This window comes from Thalassophryne amazonica, chromosome 12 (genome assembly GCF_902500255.1).
Source record: "Thalassophryne amazonica chromosome 12, fThaAma1.1, whole genome shotgun sequence".
Lineage (NCBI taxonomy): Eukaryota > Metazoa > Chordata > Actinopteri > Batrachoidiformes > Batrachoididae > Thalassophryne > Thalassophryne amazonica.
The window spans coordinates 46,137,755-46,160,559 of NC_047114.1; the positions used below are offsets into that span (position 1 = coordinate 46,137,755).

The 22,805-nt window shown below is 44.7% G+C and overlaps 1 protein-coding gene across 4 annotated transcripts in view; it reads right to left on the minus strand.

The window, feature by feature from the left end:
- LOC117521106 (abl interactor 1-like) overlaps positions 1-22,805 on the minus strand; it is a 137,805-nt gene that overhangs the window by 47,080 nt on the left and 67,920 nt on the right. The window lies entirely within an intron of this gene.

Below are 22,805 nucleotides of genomic sequence, written 5' to 3' on the forward strand. Positions count from 1 at the left end.
AGTCAGTATCTGGTGTGACCACCATTTGCCTCATGCAGTGCAACACATCTCCTTCGCATCATCCATGAAGAGAACACCTCTCCAACATGCCAAACGCCAGCGAATGTGAGCATTTGCCCACTCAAGTCGGTTACGATGACAAACTGGAGTCAGGTCGAGACCCCGATGAGGATGACGAGCATGCAGATGAGCTTCCCTGAGATGGTTTCTGACAGTTTGTGCAGAAATTCTTTGGTTATGCAAACCGATTGTTTCAGCAGCTGTCCGAGTGGCTGGTCTCAGACGATCTTGGAGGTGAACATGCTGGATGTGGAGGTCCTGGGCTGGTGTGGTTACACGTGGTCTGCGGTTGTGAGGCTGGTTGGATGTACTGCCAAATTCTCTGAAACGACTTTGGAGACGGCTTATGGTAGAGACATGAACATTCAATACACGAGCAACAGCTCTGGTTGACATTCCTGCTGTCAGCATGCCAACTGCACGCTCCCTCAAATCTTGCGACATCTGTGGCATTGTGCTGTGTGATAAAACTGCACCTTTCAGAGTGGCCTTTTATTGTGGGCAGTCTAAGGCACACCTGTGCACTAATCATGGTGTCTAATCAGCATCTTGATATGGCACACCTGTGAGGTGGGATGGATTATCTCAGCAAAGGAGAAGTGCTCACTATTACAGATTTAGACTGGTTTGTGAACAATATTTGAGAGAAATGGTGATATTGTGTATGTGGAAAAAGATTTAGATCTTTGAGTTCATCTCATACAAAATGAGAGCAAAACCAAAAGTGTTGCATTGTACATTGAAAAATTGTAAATTTTAGGAAGCCTCTTTTTTCATTTTTTATTTTTTTATTTATTTTTTTGCTGATCTACTTCTTAAAACCTGTTTATTTGTGAACCTCTGTTAAAAAGGCCATGTTTCCCATGTCGGTTTGACACCAGGATTACTAAAACAAGCAGAGAATAAAATATTATGGGCAGATTGTCATGAAAATGAGTGAAACCATAGCCCCATACTTTGCACAAAGATAGGCACAAGGAGTTGCTGGATCATTGTTGCAGCATCCAGAGCAGTACTGCTGGAAATGGAGGTGCCATTGACGCTGGAGATTCCCAAACACCTGCCCACTTTATGAACTCTGACTCAGGACTTGTAACTTCGCTAAAGATTTAGTTGAATCCACACAGACATGCTCCATTTGCATGTCAACTTGTCCATTTGGGCTATTTAAATAATTATTGCACACTTTCTGTAAATGCTAGAAACTTCATTTCACTTCTCAAATATCAGTGTGTTTGTCTGCTATATGATACGTATATTTAACTTAAATTGCTGATCCAAACAACCAATGATTTATAAAGGAAAATCATGGAAATCATCAGGGGTGCCCAAACTTTTACATACCACTGTAATATAATTGTAAATACACTAAAAATACAAGGATGACACAGAAAGGGAAAACACTTATTTCCACTGTGGTCCATTTTAAAATCAAATGACAAAACAGAAGTAACATTAACATCAAATAATAACAACAACAACAACAACAACAATAATAATAATAATAATAATAATAAGAGCAATGAGAGATTTCTGACATCTGCCAGTCCGAATCTAAGTCTTCCATGCCTTAATATCTATCTGTGGTGCAAATGTGAAAGGAGCGGTATAAACCTATTAAACACTTGGGAGGTGCACACCCCGGAAGGAAGCGGAACGTGGACTTTGCTGACTTGGTCTTCGGAGTGAGATTGCATCAGAATTTTGGCTCTCTGTTGGGACTGTTTACACAGAGACTGCTACCTGCTGCTTTGGACTTGAACTAACAGTCTTTTTCAAGACTTTTTTACTTTTTTACCTTTTTACTTTTTTTTACTTTTTTACTGTGCTCCAACGCCTAAGGAAGACCTCTAACGGTCGAAACATCGCGACGGAGCACTTTTATCAGCTAACTTTCATCAGCGTTGGCAAGCTAACTAGCTTGCTAACGCTTTCGTTTTAATTTTTTTATTTTTTTTATTTTATTTTATTTTAGCAACGTTGTCGTGCGTTCGCTGTTGTCGTGCGTTGCCTGTGCTGCTTCATGGCCTGTTTGGTGCCTTGATTGGGGCACTCCTTCTGCAGAATCACCTCTGGATTATTTGCACATTATTCACTTTGTGTGTTTTTGGGAATCCGCTAGCTTAGCGCAGCTACTAGCTCTTAGCCGATTTAGCATGGCGGCTTCTCCTGTCTCTCCCGTACTTTTCTGCTCTGGGTGTGAAATGTTTAGATATTCCTCGGCCTCCTTTAGCAGTAACGGTACTTGTAATAAGTGCAGCTTATTCGTAGCTTTGGAGGCCAGGCTGGGCGAATTGGAGGCTCGGCTCCGCACCGTGGAAAATTCTACACATAGCCAGGCCCCTGTAGTCAGTGCGGACCAAGGTAGCTTAGCCGCCGTTAGTTCCCCCCTGGCAGATCCCGTGCAGTCGGGAAAGCAGGCTGACTGGGTGACTGTGAGGAGGAAGCGTAGCCCTAAACAGAAGCCCCGTGTACACCGTCAACCCGTTCACATCTCTAACCGTTTTTCCCCACTCGACGATACACTCGCCGAGGATCAAACTCTGGTTATTGGCGACTCTGTTTTGAGAAATGTGAAGTTAGCGACACCAGCAACCATTGTCAATTGTCTTCCGGGGGCCAGAGCAGGCGACATCGAAGGACATTTGAAATTGCTGGCTAAGGCTAAGCGTAAATTTGGTAAGATTGTAATTCACGTCGGCAGTAATGACACTCGGTTACGCTAATCGGAGGTCACTAAAATTAACATTAAATCGGTGTGTAACTTTGCAAAAACAATGTCAGACTCTGTTGTTTTCTCTGGGCCCCTCCCCAATCAGACCGGGAGTGACATGTTTAGCCGCATGTTCTCCTTGAATTGCTGGCTGTCTGAGTGGTGTCCAAAAATGAGGTGGGCTTCATTGATAATTGGCAAAGCTTCTGGGGAAAACCTGGTCTTGTTAGGAGAGACGGCATCCATCCCACTTTAGAGGGAGCAGCTCTCATTTCTAGAAATCTGGCCAATTTTCTTGGATCCTCCAAACTGTGACTGTCTAGCATTGGGACCAGGAGGCAGAGCTGTGGTCTTATACACCTCTCTGCAGCTTCTCTCCCCCTGCCATCCCCTCATTACCCCATCCCCGTAGAGACGGTGCCTGCTCCCAGACCACCAATAACCAGCAAAAATCTATTTAAGCATAAAAATTCAAAAAGAAAAAATAATATAGCACCTTCAATTGCACCACAGACTAAAACAGTTAAATGTGGTCTATTAAACATTAGGTCTCTCTCTTCTAAGTCCCTGTTGGTAAATGATATAATAATTGATCAACGTATTGATTTATTCTGCCTAACAGAAACCTGGTTACAGCAGGATGAATATGTTAGTTAAATGAGTCAACACCCCCGAGTCACACTAACTGTCAGAATGCTCGTAGCACGGGCCGGGGCGGAGGATTAGCAGCAATCTTCCATTCCAGCTTATTAATTAATCAAAAACCTAGACAGAGCTTTAATTCATTTGAAAGCTTGTCTCTTAGTCTTGTCCATCCAAATTGGAAGTCCCAAAAACCAGTTTATTTGTTATTATCTATCGTCCACCTGGTCGTTACTGTGAGTTTCTCTGTGAATTTTCAGACCTTTTGTCTGACTTAGTGCTTAGCTCAGATAAGATATTATAGTGGGCGATTTTAACATCCACACAGATGCTGAGAATGACAGCCTCAACACTGCATTTAATCTATTATTAGACTCTATCGGCTTTGCTCAAAAAGTAAATGAGTCCACCCACCACTTTAATCATATTTTAGATCTTGTTCTGACTTATGGTATGGAAATAGAAGACTTAACAGTATTCCCTGAAAACTCCCTTCTGTCTGATCATTTTTTAATAACATTTACATTTACCTTGATGGACTACCCTGCAGTGGGGAATAAGTTTCATTACACTAGAAGTCTTTCAGAAAGCGCTGTAACTAGGTTTAAGGATATGATTCCTTCTTATGTTCTCTAATGTCATATACCAACACAGAGCAGAGTAGCTACCTAAACTCTGTAAGGGAGTTAGAGTATCTCGTCAATAGTTTTACATCCTCATTGAAGACAACTTTGGATGCTGTAGCTCCTCTGAAAAAGAGAGCGTTAAATCAGAAGTGTCTGACTCCGTGGTATAACTCACAAACTCGTAGCTTAAAGCAGATAACCCGTAAGTTGGAGAGGAAATGGCGTCTCACTAATTTAGAAGATCTTCACTTAGCCTGGAAAAAGAGTCTGTTGCTCTATAAAAAAGCCCTCCGTAAAGCTAGGACATCTTTCTACTCATCACTAATTGAAGAAAATAAGAACAACCCCAGGTTTCTTTTCAGCACTGTAGCCAGGCTGACAAAGAGTCAGAGCTGTATTGAGCTGAGTATTCCATTAACTTTAACTAGTAATGACTTCGTGACTTTCTTTGCTAACAAAATTTTGACTATTAGAGAAAAAATTACTCATAACCATCCCAAAGATGTATCGTTATCTTTGGCTGCTTTCAGTGATGCCGGTATTTGGTTAGACTCTTTCTCCTCCGATTGTTCTGTCTGAGTTATTTTCATTAGTTACTTCATCCAAACCATCAACATGTTTATTAGACCCATTCCTGCCAGGCTGCTCAAGGAAGTCCTACCATTATTTAATGCTTCATCTTAAATATGATCATCTATCTTTGTTAGTTGGTTATGTACCACAGGCCTTTAAGGTGGCGGTAATTAAACCATTACTAAAAAGCCATCACTTGACCCAGCTACTTAGCTAATTTATAGGCCAATCTCCAACCTTCCTTTTCTCCTCAAAGATTCTTGACGAGGGTCGTTGTAAAACAGCTAACTGATCACCTGCAGAGGAATGGTCTATTTGAAGAGTTTCAGTCAGGTTTTAGAATTCATCATAGTACAGAAACAGCATTAGTGAAGGTTACAAATGATCTTCTTATGGCTTCGGACAGTGGACTTATCTCTGTGCTTGTTCTGTTGACCTCAGTGCTGCTTTGATACTGTTGACCATAAAATTTATTACAGAGATTAGAGCATGTCATAGGTATGAAAGGCACTGCGCTGCGGTGGTTTGAATCGTATTTGTCTAATAGATTACAGTTTGTTCATGTAAATGGGGAATCTTCTTCACAGACTAAAGTTAATTATGGAGTTCCACAAGGTTCTGTGCTAGGACCAATTTTATTCACTTTATACATGCTTCCCTTAGGCAGTATTATTAGACGGTATTGCTTAAATTTTCACTGTTACGCAGATGATACCCAGCTTTATCTATCCATGAAGCCAGAGGATACACACCAATTAGCTAAACTGCAGGATTGTCTTACAGACATAAAGACATGGATGACCTCTAATTTCCTGCTTTTAAACTCAGATAAAACTGAAGTTATTGTACTTGGCCCCACAAATCTTAGAAGCATGGTGTCTAACCAGATCGTTACTCTGGATGGCATTTCCCTGATCTCTAGTAATACTGTGAGAAATCTTGGAGTCATTTTTGATCAGGATATGTCATTCAAGCGCATATTAAACAAATATGTAGGACTGCCTTTTTGCATTTACGCAATATCTCTAAAATCAGAAAGGTCTTGTCTCAGAGTGATGCTGAAAAACTAATTCATGCATTTATTTCCTCTAGGCTGGACTATTGTAATTCATTATTATCAGGTTGTCCTAAAAGTTCCCTAAAAGCCTTCAGTTGGTTCAGAATGCTGCAGCTAGAGTACTGACGGGGACTAGCAGGAGAGAGCATATCTCACCCGTGTTGGCCTCTCTTCATTGGTTCCTGTTAATTCTAGAATAGAATTTTAAATTCTATTCTTACTTATAAGGTTTTGAATAATCAGGTCCCATCTTATCTTAGGGACCTCGTAGTACCATATTACCCCATTAGAGCGCTTCGCTCTCAGACTGCGGGCTTACTTGTAGTTCCTAGGGTTTGTAAGAGTAGAATGGGAGGCAGAGCCTTCAGCTTTCAGGCTCCTCTCCTGTGGAACCAGCTCCCAATTCAGATCAGGGAGACAGATACCTCTCTACTTTTAAGATTAGGCTTAAAACTTTCCTTTTCGCTAAGGCTTATAGTTAGGGCTGGATCAGGTGACCCTGGACCATCCCTTGTTATGCTGCTTTAGACGTAGACTGTGGGGGGGTTCCCATGATGCACTGTTTCTTTCTCTTTTTGCTCCGTATGCATCACTCTGCATTTAATCATTAGTGATCGATTCTCTGCCCCCCTTCTCGGCATGTCTTTTTCCTGGTTCTTTCCCTCAGCCCCAACCAGTCTCAGCAGAAGACGCCCCTCCCTGAGCCTGGTTCTGCTGGAGGTTTCTTTCCTGTTAAAAGGGAGTTTTTCCTTCCCACTGTGGCCAAGTGCTTGCTCATAGGGGTCGGTTTGACCGTTGGGGTTTTTCATAATTATGTATGGCCTTGCCTTACAATATGGAGTGCCTTGGGGCACTGTTTGTTGTGATTTGGCGCTATATAAGAAAAAAGTTGACTGATTGATTGATGTGGTGAGAATCCTTGAAGTAGTTTTTGATGTAATCCTTCGAAGCCGATATAAAGTAAAATCCTGATCCAGATCCGGATACCGGATCACCTCCAAAATTTAATGGCATCTTCCATGACCTAACATCTGTTCATGGTGAAAATTTAGTCAAAATCCTTTCCAGTAGTTTTGATGTAATCCTGCTAACAGTCAGACTGACAAATAAATAAATAAATGCAGATGATTTTATTACATCCTTGGCGGATGTAATAATCTGATATTATTATTATAATAACAACAACTATGATAATAAAGGATTATTAACAGAGCATGAGGGCTGTATGGAAAAATATCAGACCGAGGTGTTAACAGTACGGACTGAGCGTTAGCGAGGTTAATAATTCCATTTATTATATGGCTATTATATATATGTAAACACGCAACCTTGCGGTTTAGCCCAAATATGAAAGCCGCTGACGGTTTTAGGCTCGTAGTCAGACCTGCTCGCATTCTTCACCTCCACACTTGCTAACAGATGGTCCCGTCGTTTGCTGGTAACCTTTCAGTCTGTGTGTTTTTTTCTGATGCTGTTTAGATCTTTATGAATGTTTATGGTCAGACGTGTTTTTCTAATCGTGTTTTTAGCTTTCTGGTTTGTAACACATGTGCTACTCGATCCAGACTGATTGTCATGTTAACAGTCTGATATAGAAAAATGTCACACCGGAAATGAGCCAATCAGAGCACGCGTAGCATCGTAGCCATATAATAATAGTGTATATTATATGGTATGGGATTTTGCCAACTTCTGATTGGCCCATTCGCCACTTTCTGAGCTGTACCACATGCCGAGATGACCGCTGGTGGAGCCAAGTACGGCCACGTGTGCAAAACAAGCACACCTTACATGCAGCATAGTGCTAGCTAATCAAGTGACGCCTTCTATTGATAAGGACCCAAACAGGTAACACATACAACACCTACTTTGACTGTCAGTTTGTTGACAAGATGGCAGAAGACAGGTTTGCATCTGTTAGCGATGCTGACTTAAAACGAATTTTACACGAAAAAGATGCGAAGAACACCTGCAGAAATACACAGTCAGCAGCCAACCTGTTTCGCAAGTACGTCACTGAAAGGGACATGCGCCTAACTTTGAAACTTATGACAGAACGGATGCTTGACGGAGTACTCGGTCGATTTTACCGCGGAAGGGTCAGACAGGCGAATGGCAAACTTTATAAGAAAACAGCCTGATGACTCTTCGTCACGGACTTAACAGGCATCTCCAGTTGATTGATGGGATGTTTACTTGGTCCAGAATGACAGTAATAATAAAGAGTTGAAACTTGAGATGGATTTTTCAGTTTTAGTATGTTTGACAAACTCCCAATTTTCTTGTTTATCATATAATAAAGCAGTTATAGACTTTTGATTTCGGTGTACCTGTGATTATGAGGACAAATGGGGTTTGGTCTCGGCCAAGGCCTTAGTGAACCCCATCCTGACCAGGTCCGCATAATCACGGGTATACCTCATCAAAAGTCTATAATTGCATAGTATATGATAACAAGAACCCAAACAATTCAGAAATACACCATGACAGTAATTTAACATTAAAAAATTAAGTACTTAACTGGAAATAAAAGGGTTGAGTTCTTCCTCTACAAACTGTTGAGGTCTAAGGTTCTAAAAACATTCTGGACTTACGCACCTTTCCAACTCAATATAGAAACTTTGCATAGTTTATTACCATGCTCATGCTGTGCTGGGCTACACGTCTGCCGTTTGTCCGAGACGCACTATAAAAATAAAGCCCCTCACTTTCCTCCTCAAAATATTATGTTTGGAAAATACAACCCCTGGCAAAAATTATGGAATCACCGGCCTCGGAGGATGTTCATTCAGTTGTTTAATTTTGTAGAAAAAAGCAGATCACAGACATGACACAAAACTAAAGTAATTTCAAATGGCAACTTTCTGGCTTTAAGAAACACTATAAGAAATCAGGAAAAAAAATTGTGGGGCATCAGTAACGTTTACTTTTTTAGACCAAGCAGAGGGAAAAAAAAATATGGACTCACTCAATTCCTGAGGAAAAAATTATGGAATCATGAAAAACAAAAGAACGCTCCAACACATCACTAGTATTTTGTTGCACCACCTCTGGCTTTTATAAACAGCTTGCAGTCTCTTGAGGCATGGACTTAATGAGTGACAAACAGTACTCTTCATCATCTGGCTCCAACTTTCTCTGATTGCTGTTGCCAGATCAGCTTTGATGTAATGACAGCCATCTCCCCAGTGCCTTTACCTGACATGCAGCCCCATATCATCAATGACTGTGGAAATTTACATATTCTCTTCAGGCAGTCATCTTTATAAATCTCATTGGAACGGCACCAAACAAAAGTTCCAGCATCATCACCTTGCCCAATGCAGATTCGAGATTCATCATTAAATATGACTTTCATCCAGTTATCCACAGTCTACGATTGCTTTTCTTTAGCCCATTGTAACCTTGATTTTTCTGTTTAGGTGTTAATGATGGCTTTCGTTTAGCTTTTCTGTATGTAAATCCCATTTCCTTTAGGAGGTTTCTTAAAGTTCGGTCACAGACGTTGACTCCAGTTTCCTCCCATTCATTCCGCATTTGTTTTGTTGTGCATTTTCTGTTGGGAAAGTGTAGTGTCACGGACCCACAACAGGGGGCGTAAATGAACGGACAATAGAGGGAGTTAAATCTGAACACTTTACTGTTGTGAATGTCACAACCACACACAGCAGATTATAGAATAAATACAAGTCAATGGATAAAGGTGTCGTGTGGGCAGGTTCGACGATAGGAGACGTCCGTCTGGAGAAGAACCGGAACCACACGATTTCCACCGCCACCGAACCCGAAGGATACTGGAGCCGCCAGGTCTCGAGTCCCCCAGGTGGCCACCATCTCAGCGTGTCGGATCTGGTACTGCTGGCGAAGAGCAAAGACAGTCAAGTGTGGGTGTGTGTACACCCCGTAACAACGGTGGGAATTCCACCTCCACCTCTAACACACACTCGTGCAGCGTCTGAGTAACCACTTATCTGGTGGGAAGTAGAACGAAACAGTCGCGGCCCACGCCGGTCCTCTGGGTAGACAGCTGCAACAAAGTAGCTCTTGAAATCACTTATTACAATACGCAGGCAGAGAAAGTTACCTCCAAAGAAGTACGATATCTCGGCGACGTGGTGGAGGTGTCATCCTGCTTTTATCCGGGGTGAAGTGCAGATGATCGGTGACAGCTGTCATAGTTGATGAGTGACAGCTGTCACCTCGGCTGTTCCTGTAAGGCGGCAGCGCCCCCTCGTGCCTGAAGCCCGCACTTCAGGCAGGGCGCCCTCTGGTAGTGGGCCAGCAGTACCTCCTCTTCTGGCGGCCCACACAACATTTTCGATTTTTGAGACATACTGCTTTAAGTTTTCTGTCTTGACGCTTTGATGTCTTCCTTGGTCTACCAGTATGTTTGCCTTTAGCAACCTTCCCATGTTGTTTGTATTTGGTCCAGAGTTTAGACACAGCTGACTGTGAACAACCAACATCTTTTGCAACATTGCGTGATGATTTACCCTCTTTTAAGAGTTTGATAATCCTCTCTTTTGTTTCAACTGACATTCTCGTGTTGGAGCCATGATTCATGTCAGTCCACTTGGTGCAACAGCTCTCCACGGTGTGATCACTCCTTTTTAGATGCAGACTAACGAGCAGATCTGATCTGATGCAGGTGTTAGTTTTGGGGCTGACAATTTACAGGGTGATTCCATAATTTATTCCTCAGAATTGAGTGAGTCCATATTTTTTTTCCCTCTGCTTGGTCTAAAAAAGTAACCGTTACTGAATGCCACAATTATTTTTCCTGATTTCTTATAGTGTTTCTTAAAGCCAGAAAGTTGCCATTTGAAATGACTTTAGGTTTGTGTCATGTCTGTGATCTGCTTTTTTTCTACAAAATTAAACGATTGAATGAACATCCTCCGAGGCCGGTGATTCCATAATTATTGCCAGGGGTTGTATGTTCACCTAATAAGCAACACTAATCATGTGACTACATCCTTGCAAAATAAAACCCATTTTTTTCAATGAGAAGTGTTGCGCAAATACTGCGTTGTGTTTCACAGCTTAACCACTGTGACACAATCACAAAATAATGTTTTGTTTATCTGATTAACAGTTTTAAGTCAAGACTGTTGTTGGGGATTTTTAGTTTAATGTGGGGAGCAAACTAAGAAGACTCAAAGACTGACAGGAAACGGACTTCAAATTCATCCATCCATCCATCCATTTTCTTCCGCTTATCCTAGGTTGGGTCGCGGGGGCAGCAGCTCAAGCAAAGCCGCCCAGACTTCCCAATCCACACACACCTCCCCCAGCTCCTCCGGGGAAACCCCGAGGTGTTCCCAAGCTGAGAGACGTAGTCCCTCCAGCGTGATCTGGGTCTTCCCCGGGGCCTCGTCCTGATGGGATGTGCTGGAACACCTCTCCAGCGAGGCGTCCAGGGGGCATCCGGAAAAGATGCCCGAGCCACCTCAGCTGGCTCCTTTTGACGTGGAGGCGCAGCGGCTCAACTCCGAGCTCCTCACCCTATCTCTAAGGGAGCGCCCAGCCACCCTGCAGAGGTAACTAATCTCGGCCACTTTTACTCGCGATCTTGTTCTTTCGTTCATGAGCCAAATCTCATCACCATAGGTGAGGGTCGGAACGTAGATCGATCGGTAAATCGAGAGCTTTGCCCCCCTGCTCAGCTATCTAGTCACCACAACGGTCCGGTACAACGACCGCAACACTGCAGATGCTGCACCGATCCGTTTATCAATCTCATGCTCCATCCATCCGTCACTCGTGAACAAGACCCCGAGATACTTAAACTCCTCCACCCGAGACAAGGACACCCCACCGACCTGAAGAGGGCAAGGCACCTTTTTCCGGTCGAGAACCATGGTCTCGGATTTGGAGGTGCTGATCTTCATCCTGGACGCTTCACACTCGGCTGCAAACCGCGCCAGTGCATGCTGAAGGTCCTGGTTTGACGAAGCCAACAGGACCACATCATCCGCAGAGATTCTGTGGTTCCCAAACCGGACCCCCTCTACACCCTGGCTGCGCCTAGAAATTCTGTCCATAAAGGTAATGAACAGAACTGGTGACAAAGGGCAGCCCTGGCGGAGCACAGAGACCGGATAGCCCTTAGCAAAGGACCCCAGACCCCGTACTCCCGGAGCACCCCCCACAGGGCGCCTCGAGGGACACGGTCAAATGCCTTCTCCAGATCCACAAAAGCCACATGAGGACTGGTTGGGCGAACTCCCATGAACCCTCGAGCACCCAATGGAGGGTGTAGAGCTGGTCCAGTGTGCTGCGACCAGGACGAAAACCATACTGCTCCTCCTGAATCTGAGGTTCTACTATCGGTCGAATTCTCCTCTCCAGCACCCTGGAATAGACCTTACCGGGGAGGCTGAGGAGTGTGATCCCCCTGTAGTTGGAACACACCCTCCGGTCCCCCTTCTTAAACAGAGGGACCACCACCCCGGTCTGCCAATCCAGGGGTACTGTCCCCGACCACCACGCAATGTTGCAGAGACGTGTCAACCAGGACAGCCCCACAACATCCAGAGACTTAAGGTACTCAGGACGGATTTCGTCCACCCCAGGAGCCTTGCCACCAAGGAGCTTTCTGACCACCTCAGTGATTTCGGCCTGGGTGATGGACGAGTCCGCCTCTGAGTCCCCAGTCTCTGCTTCCTCTTCGGAAGGCGTGACGATGGGATTGAGGAGATCCTCAAAGTATTCCTTCCACCGCCCAACAACATTCAAATTCATGTCGTATTAAAAGATGATGCCTTCACTGAACAGACAGCTGCTATGACAGCTTGCAAGCTGCCCTCACACAGCCCTCTCCCAACATCTTCCGTCTGCTCTTGACCCAGCACCCAGATGGGTGGGCTATTAACCTGCACGTGGATCAGCAGATCTATGTGATTGGTTGAAAAATCTTGCATATGACATTTATATGCGGTGACTGCTCACGTTGTTTATCTGAAATGGTATGTGCCATATCAAAACTGTGTTTTGTCTGTGTAGCATGGTAAGCAAAGAACAGTATGCATCATGGCATCCATGGCCCCAGAGGAGATATGAAGTTATCAATAGACAGAGGACAGGACCATGAGACATACTGTCCAACACTGTCACATTCTCTGACTGCTGGGCTCTGTGTCTCGTCCGCTCACTCTAACTGACATGTTGTCCCTGCACCCAGCCCAATCTCACGTTTTTTTTTTTTTTTTTTGTGCTCTGTGACGAAATGAGTCAAATTTTCATGACGGAGCTTTTTTTAACTCACTATTCCTAACCCTACTCCCACCCCCAACCCTAACCTTAACCATAACCTAATACTACTCCTTCCCCCAACCCCCCGCTTCACTTTTAATTTCATGCAGCCATCACAGAATGAATTAGAATGAATTCGTGCTGCTGTGACAAAAATTAGGCGCTTTTCATCATAATATCACGAGCCAATAGAATAATGTATATTTCGTGTTGCTGAAGCACGACTTGCCGTGAGACCAGGTTGCTGCACCTGAGGAGAGGGGGATACTGCTAAGCTCTGCAACATGCTATTACAGTGACAGTGGACTTTACATTCTGTTCATTCTGCACCCCCAGGACACTATGTGTATGTAAAATCTTCACCATTTTATGTATACTTGGTGTGTTTTTTGTATAGCAGGATGACATTAAATCAAACCATGGCTATGGACTATGGAAACTATGGATGTGTGGGAAAATAATGCTGCTACATCATATAACACTGCAGTATCATCATTCTTCAAAAAAAAAAGGTAATTTCATATTCTCTGCTAGCAACTCAAGTTTCTGAAACTAATACAAGCTTTACAGTGAAGAATTCTGTGAAGATCCATAGTTCATGGAATGTTCTCAGATTTGCTCACAGTAAAATGACTGTATTGACTTTTCCCTTTGTGTTCTGGGATGACGCCACGTCTGGTTATGAGACCTAAATGAGTTCTAATCTTGAAAGGAAATATTGAAAACTATGGAATGCAGGCAGAGTCTTGCTGATCAATGCATTGTTCCCATATCTTACAGCCTGTGGAGTACAGCAGGAGCTGAAGTTGTTAACCAGGTGAGACTGCTGCATCAGGATTTCACTGTAACCTCAGTAAAGAAGCACAGGCATGAGAAAGAGAAAGATAAGACAGAGGACTGCTGGTGTAGAATGAAGGACTGGAGAGGGGTCAGAGAGCTTTGGCAGCTTCAGCATGATCCATAATTCTGTTATATCTGTCTTTAGAATGTGCCATCCTGTACTTTAGTACTGAGACACAGCAACATTACAGTGATGACCACAGCGCATGGAGAACACGTCGTGTAGTATAGCATTAGAATTTTTATTTTTCTGGTTGTCCATCCATTATATCTCACACCCAAAACATATAGCAGCTTGGGTCCCTGACACATAAGTTAGATTTTTTTAACTTCTTGAAACATAACTAGAGTTGCCAAACTGAAAGTAAAATGTCCAACAATATATTCACTATAACCTATTTTGTAGGAGGACATGGCAAAATTACATGAGATCCCGAAAACATTTTTCCCCCATCACAACTGAGTTTGTTTTTTGCTTACCTGTCCAACAAGATGTCATTTATCTGTATCATTACACAATATGAGGTCTATTAGAAAAGTATCCGACCTTATATTTTTTTAAAAACCATATGGATTTGAATCATGTGTGAAAACATCAGCCAAGCTTGAACCCTCGTGGGCATGCGAGAGTTTTTTCACGCCTGTCGGTGACGTCATTCGCCTGTGAGCACGCCTTGTGGGAGGAGTGGTCCAGCCCCCTCGTCGGAATTCCTTTGTCTGAGAAGTTGCTGAGAGACTGGCGCTGTGCTTCATTAAAATTTTTTCAAAAACTGTGAGGCACATCCGAGTGGACACCATTCGACGTCTGTCTCAATGTGCCGAAAAAGTGCAGATGTCCACATCTTCCACAATTCCTGTGGAAGTCAGACGAGCTCCCGGATCAACACAGCGTCCAGTGTGGAATGAACGGCACATTTCACTGTTACAGGAGTTTTGTCATGGAAAGAGGAGCGGAGGAATTCCCCGCATCGTGGTGGAGTCGCATGGCGCAAAGCAACGCCGTGATGAAGGCTCACAGGACATGTTCTGGCATGTCCAGCTCATGCACAATTTCTCGGATGGTCACACGACTGAAAAGCCACCGAAAGCTGTCTGAAAGCCATCTGAAAGCCGTCCTGTGAGACCAGCACGGAGGTGCTTTTGTCCCGCGCCATGAGTGGCTCCGTGGCACATCCCTCCGCTTCACTTTTCATGAAAAAAAATCCTGTAACAGTGGAATGTGCCGAAAAAGTCTTGATGTCCACGTTCTTCTGCCATTTTTGTGGAAGTCAGACGACGTCCCGGATCAAACAAAGCCTTCACGTTGGAAATGATCTGGTTGTTTCAGCGGGGTGTCAGCCTGTCGATTGGCTCTCGGAGTAGCGCCACGCTCTCAGATGCTGTGGGCGGTCTTTAACCAGCTGGAGCACTCCTTAATCTGTGTAATCCCCATAAATGGTCCCTGAAAGCCATCTGAATTTTCCGAATGGTGTCCACCTGGAGGTCTCTCACAGTTTCTGGAAAAATTTGATGCAGCAAAGCTCCAAATCGTTCAGACATTTATTCGCAATAAAAATCCGATGAGAGGGTGGACCACTGCTCACACAAAGCCTGCTCACAGGTGAATGACGCAACCGACAGGAGTGAAAAAAACTCACAGCATGTGCCGAAGGTTCAAGCTTGGTTGATGCAATCACACGTGATTCAAATCCATATGGTTTTTGCAAAAAATAAAAAGGTCAGATACTTTTCTAACAGACCTCGTATTTAACTGGAGCTCGTAGAGTGCAAACCTCCGCTAACATTAGTTTCCAATTCCACAAACGTTTACCTTGGAAAGGATTTTCAAAGTCAAAGTTCTGTCAGAAGTGGCTCTTCATAAGCTAAATTAGATGTGATCAAATGTCAGGAGTATGTATTTACAGATAGAGATTCTTTACTGTCATTGTAACAAGTACAACGAAATGTAAGGTGCAAGCCTTTTCAGTGCAGATATAAACCTGATTAAACCATGCGCAGATTTGAAAGGGTTGAGAAGAAAAGAAAAATAAACATAAAACTAGTGTGTGAGGATCCATGGACTCTAGATTAGGTAGTGTTTATATAATAGGTAGCTGACATTTTCAAGGGTGGTAACAAATTATGCAAAAGAGTTGGAATGGCGTGTGAGACCAGAATGTTTTTAGAACCTTAGACCTCAACATTTTTAAGAAGAGGAACAATGCTTTTATTTCCTGTTAGTTATGTAATTTTAATGTCAATTACTGTCTTAATGTATTTATCATATACAGTGGCTTGCAAAAGTATTCAGCCCCTTGATATTTCACGCATTTTAATTTGTTTTATGGCATTTCAAATACAAAACATAAATGAGGCTTCTCAATATAAAAATCTGGAAAATTATTTTCCTTAAACTCAAACTGAAAACAAATCTCTACAACTTGATAGAATTAATAAAAATATAAAAGCTAAGTTGATGGTATAATACCTGTAAATAATCAGCTTTTTTTGCCAGTTTTCTTCAGACAAGTCAAAGGATGAATACACGAACATTGGAATTTATTTACATAAATCATATGCATAGTGCATAGTGCAAGTTTTGTATTTTGCATCACCAGTTTATATTGCTTCACGAAGAAGTGGTATAGAGGAGAACTAGACAGAACGGATCAAGCGCTAATGTGGACAACAAGCCGTGTGAAAGATGGACACGATCGGACACGGGACAACGGAAACACGGCAGGGTTACAAACGGAGATTACAAGCTTTCAGGAGAGAGCGGGACATCTGTTAAAATACAACACTCAAAGGTGAAAATTCGACTGATTCCAGGAAATATTGTAAGTATATTAAGATAACTAAAGTGAGAACCACATGCCTTTTATTTTTGTCAAGACTGTTGCATTTTATACAGATTTTTGGAGGAAACATTAATATCCTCACAAGCTAAAAGCATTGGCGTAGCACTTAAAGATGTTGTGGACTTATGAACCATACTGATTCTACCAGTGAGGGCCCCCTGCCCTTCGGGAACAGAGGACATCGCTCAGGGTGGACTAAACATCAGAGCTCAGAGAAGGTCAATTCTCAGACATCACCAAAGTGAAGTTTCTTTAGCATTTTGTTATGAGGTATTTATGTTGAACTGTTGTTATACTTTGTTTGAAGTTCACTATTGTTACTGTAGCAAAAGGGGAAAATATGATCGGGAAAAGAGAAGCGAGACAAGTGGAATATGGAAAAATGACAACACCCAAAAAAAAAAACTGCATTAAAGTAGCCTCATGTAATGTAAATGGTGTACTCAACCCAACCAAAAGGAGCAAGATAATAAGAAAAATGAAAAAAAGAAGGAGTCGGTGTGCTAATTTAACAGGAGACTCACCTAACTGAAAAGGAGCATGTAAAGCTTAAGAGGAATGGCTCCAACCTGATATTCTCTGCCTCCTACAAATCAAGACACCAGAGAGGGGTAGCTATTTTAATTTCGGGGAGGATTCCATTCAAAAAAACATATGTGATAGGGGACAAAGATTGAAGGTTCATCATGGTTAAGGGGAAACTAGAGGGAGAGATTGTAACTTTTCTTAATATCTACGCTTCACCAGGCTCAGATTGGAGATTAAATAGACAGATGTTTGACCTGAAGACCTCGGAGGCTGAGGGTACTCTGAATAGCGAAGGTGATCTAAACCAAAGACTTAACTCCACAGCTAGAATCATCAGGAGGTGGAATACAAAAAAGTGCAATAAGTAAAAAAAGGGGGGAATGATGTCTGAACTGGGGATTGTAGACATATGGAGGGATCCGAATCCCACAAGTAAGGATTATACTTATTACTCATCACTACATAATGTATACTCAAGGATCGATTATTTCCTGATGTATAATAAAGATATGCATAAGGTAGAAAATGTTATATAGGAGTAAGGGACATTTAACATAAGGCTGGTGAGAGAGAGAAAACAACAATGATCCATCCATCCCTGATGGTGATTAAATCAGATATATTAAAAGGACACATGAAGGAAGAAATAGTGAAGGATCTTCAGACATATATACAGTGAGGAAACTAAGTATTTCAACACCCTGCGATTTTGCAAGTTCTCCCACTTAGAATCATGGAGGGGTCTGAAATTTTCATCTTAGGTGCATGTCCACTATGAGAGACATAATCTAAAAAAAAAAAAAAAATCCGGAAATCACAATGTATGATTTTTTTAATAATTTATATGTATGTTACTGCTGCAAATAAGTATTGAACACCTGGGAAATCAATGTTAATATTTGGTACAGTAGCCTTTGTTTGCAATTACAGAGGTCAACCTTTCCTGTAGTTTTTCACCAAGTTTTCAAACACTGCAGCAGAGATTTTGGTCCACTCCTCCATACAGATCTTCTCCAGATCTTTCAGGTTTGGAGTTTCAGCTCCCTCCAAAGATTTCTATTGAGTTCAGGTCTGGAGACTGGCCAGGCCACTCCAGGACCTTGAAATGCTTCACGGTTGGGATGTTTTCTTGGGGTTGTTCTCATCCTCTAACATGGTAAGTGGAGCTGATTCCAAAAAGCTCTATTCTGGTCTCATCTGACCACATGACCTTCTCCCATGCCTCCTCTGGATCATCCAGATGGTCACTGGTGAACTTCAAACGGGCCTGGACATGTGCGGGCTTGAGCAGGGGGACCTTGCCGCCCTGCAGGGATTTTAAACCATGACAGCATCATGTGTTACTAATGTAATCTTTGTGACTGTGCTCCCAGCTCTTTCAGGTCATTGACCAGGTCCTCCTGTGTAGTTCTGAACTTTCTCAGAATCATCCTTACCCCACAAAATGAGATCTTGCATGGAATCCCAGACTGATGGAGATTGACAGTCATCTTATGTTTCTTCCACTTTCTAATAAATAATCATAACAGTTGTTGTCTTCTACCAGCTACTTGCCTGTTGTCCTGTAGTCCATCCCAGCCTTGTGGAGGTCTACACTTTTGTCCCTGGTGTCCTTAGACAGCTTCTTTGGTCTTTGCTATGGTGGACAGGTTGGAGTGTGATTGATTGAGTGTGTGAACAGCTGTCTTTTATACAGGTAAAAAGTTCAAACAGGTGCAATTAATACAGGTAAAGAGTGCAGAATAAGAGGGCTCCTTAAAGAAAAATTACAGGTCTGTGAGGCCAGAATTCTTGCTGGTTGGTAGGTGTTCAAGTACTTATTTGCAGCAGTAACATACAATAATTATTTAAAAAAATCATACATTGTGATTTCCAGATTTTTTTTTTTTAGATATGTCTCTCATAGTGGACATGCACCTAAGATGAAAATTTCAGACCCCTCCATGATTTCTAAGTGGGAGAACTTGCAAAACCGCAGGGTGTTCAAAAACTTATTTTCCTCACTGTAGATGATAATGGTGAGGTGTCTGTTGTGTGGGCCGCTGAAGAGGAGGTACTGCTGGCCCACCACCACAAGATGGCGCCCTGCTTGAAGTGCGGGCTTCAAGCACGAGAGGGCGTCGGAGCAACCGGGAGTGACAGCTGTCACTCATCATCCGTACCAGCTGTCACGCATCCACTACGAAACACCATCACCATAAAGGCCGGACTGCAACTCCACCTCCCCACCGAGAAATCAGCTACCATTCAGGTAATTCTCTGCTGTATCGATAACAAATAACAGTCTGATCTCATTTGCAGCCGTTTTCCTGTGACGGTGAACTTATCTGCGGTATTGGCATTTGGTGTGGACTGCGACGGCTTCGCCTCACACCACAAACCAGATAAGTGGTTAAACAGGAGCTGCACAAGTGTGTGATTGGAGGTGGAGGTGCTCCCTCCTTAAAGAACACAGACTGTGGGATTACTGAGTGTGCGAACTCACACTCATCAATACTGTTTCTGTTCTCTGCCAGCAGTACCGGGTGTGACTGCTGAAGACAGTGGCCACCTGGGGCGCAGGGCTTGGTGGCTCCGGTGTTCTTCAGATCTGTTGGTGGTGGAAGCTGTGTGGGATCCGGCTCTTCTCTCATCAGACGTCTTCTATCTTCGAGCCTGCCCACACGTCACCTTGTGTATAATTGACATTCCACCATATTGTTATTGTCTGTACTTCGTTGTGCGATTCACAACATTAAATTGTTACTTTTTGGCTTATCCATTGTCCGTTCATTAACGCCCCCTGTTGTGGGGCCGTGTCACGACACTTTCCCAACAGGATTTCTCGGCCAGCGTCATGGATCCTGAGGGGCGTCAACCATCGCTTGAACAGCCAATGGAAGAGCGAGGTGCACAGGCGCCAGCAGGAGGCATGTTAGGTGAGCTGCAGCAAATCTTAAACCGCTTTTTACTGCTCGTTGGACTTAGTTTACCGAGCAGAGCATTGTTCTCAATCGAAGGATGGAGGCTCTCACCGCCCAGGTGGAAGCGCATGCTCAGGGCGCTGCTGCAGCACCTCCTCCTGCTGACCGAATGCCAGAGACAGACATTCCACTGGTCGTTTCAACGAACCCCCCCACCTTCCCCGGAAGCATACATAAGCCCTCCGGAGCATACGGAGGCTGTGTGGAGACGTGCACGGACTTCTTGACGCAGTGCTCGCTTGTCTTTTCACAGCGTCCCTCATGTACGCGTCAGACGCTAGCCGGGTGGCTTACGTTTAAATTTGCTTCGAGGAGAGGCACGCGCATGGGCTACGGCGCTCTGGGAGCAGAATTCACGGCTCCTAACCATTACACTGAGTTTGTGAGGGAGTTTCCGACAGGTGTTCAACCACCCTCATAGAGGCGAGACCGCTTCAAGCGTGCTGCTGTCGATAAGACAGGAGTGTCGAAGCGCAGCGAAGTATGCAGTCGACTTCTGCATCGCGGCAGCGCGAGCCGGCTGGAATGCTGTTGCGCTCCGCGCAGCCTTTGTAAACGACTGTCTCTGGTCCTTAAGGAGCACCTGGTGGCGAAGGACGAGCCGCGGGATTTAGACGGGCGTATCGACCTGGTTATACGGTTAGACAACCGATTAACAGAACACCGACGGGAGCGAGACGAAGGGCGTGGTCAGGCACAAGCCGTCCCTCTTCCTCCCGGGTCCGAAAGGGAGCCGACTTCCCCACACTCCACAGCCAGGGCTCTCCACGTGACGACAGCTCGCCCTGCTGACGTTGCTATGGAAACGAGCAGGGCCAAAGGGGCGATCAGATCAGAGACAAAGGAGGCTGATCCGTGGAGAGTGTTTTCCTCTGCAGCTCAACCGAGCACACACAGAGAGAATGCCCCAAACGGTCAAAACAGCAGACTCGTCCTTAGAGACTGGGCTAAGGGTGGGTCACAACCACCCATGCGGGAGACCCCGAAAATCTGCACATATCCCAGTCACGATCCTGAGTGGGGATCTAACCCTTCACGCCCCAGCACTGGTGGACACGGGGGTCAGAGGGGAATCTGCTGGATAGCAGATGGGCAAAGGAGGTTGGGTCTCCCTCTAGTGGCCTTACCGTCACCATTGTCGGTGCGGGCACTAGATGGCACCCTTCTTCCACTAATCACACACCAGACACAGCCAGTGACATTGGTGGTGTCTGGGAATCACAGGGAGGAGATTGTGTTTATGTAACACCTTCTACCTCCCGAGTGATTTTGGGTTTTCCATGGGTGTTAAAACACAATCCCCGGATTGCTTGGCCGTCTGGGGTTGTGGTTCAGTGGAGCGAAACCTGCCAGCCGGGAGTGTTTTAGGATCCTCGGTTCCACCCGGTGTGACGGCTAAGGAGGAGGTTTTAGTCGCCCCCAATCTGGAGGCTGTGCCAGCCGAGTACCATGACCTTGCTGACGTCTTCAGCAAGGATCTGGCACTCCACGCTGCCCCCACACCGTCCGTATGATTGTGCCATTGATTTGATACCGGCGCTGACTACCCGTCCAGCAGCTGTACAACCTCTCACGTCCGGAAGTGCGAATCAATGGAGACCTACATCCGGGACTCGTTAGCTGCCGGGTTGATCTGGAACTCCACCTCCCCGATGGGTAGCTGGTTTTTTTTGTGGGCAGAAGGACGGCGGACTCCGTCCATGCATTGATTACAGAGGGCTGAAACGAGATCACGGGCAAAGCCGACCACCACAAGGCCCAAGGCCTCCTCCAGCCTCTGCCCATGCCTCATCACCCCTGGTCTCACATCGGCCTGAACTTTGTCACGGGCCTCCCGCCGTCCCAGGGCATGACTACCATCCTCACAATAGTGGACCAATTCTCCAAGGCGGCCCACTTCGTGCCCTCCCAAAGCTCCCGACGGCTCAAGAGACTGCAGACCTCCTGGTCCACCATGTCGTGCGTCTGCATGGGATTCCATCGGACACTGTCTCGGATCGTGGTCCTCAGTTCTCCATCCCAGCTCTGGGGAGTTTCTGCAGGGAATTGGGGGCCACCATCAGTCTCTCGTCTGGGTACCACCCCAGACCGAACAGGCAGGCAGAGCGGACGAACCAGGACTGGAGCAGGCCCTCCGCTGCGTGACCTCCGCGCACCACTACTGCCTGGAGTGACCATCTGGCCTGGATTGAGTACGCTCATAATAGCCAAGTTTCATCTGCCACCGGCCTCTCCCCGTTTGAGGTTGTTTGGGGTACCAGCCCCATTGTTTCCGCTAGTGGAGGGAGAGGTCGGGGTGCCCTCGGTCCAGGCCCATCTGAGGAAGTGCCGTTGGGTGTGGCGTACCGCCCGCTCTGCCCTGCTCAGAGCCCGGACGAGGGCTAAGGCCCATGCAGACCGCCGGCGTTCCCCGGCCCCTGCATACCAGCCCGGGCAGGAGGTTTGGCTATCCACAAAGGACATCCCCCTGCAGGTGGAATCCCAGAAGCTAAAGGACAGGTACATAGGACCTTTTACTATACTCAAAGTCCTCAGTTGTGGGTCCGTGTCACGACACTTTCCCAACAGTGTCCCTGTTGCTGTGTTGTGGAATGCATGTAAGGCTGTAATGAGAGGGAAGATAATAGCCAAAACAGCTTATATAAAAAAAGGTACAAACAGTTAAATCTTGACACACTAAAATCAGACCTAAAAAAGCTAGAAACTGCA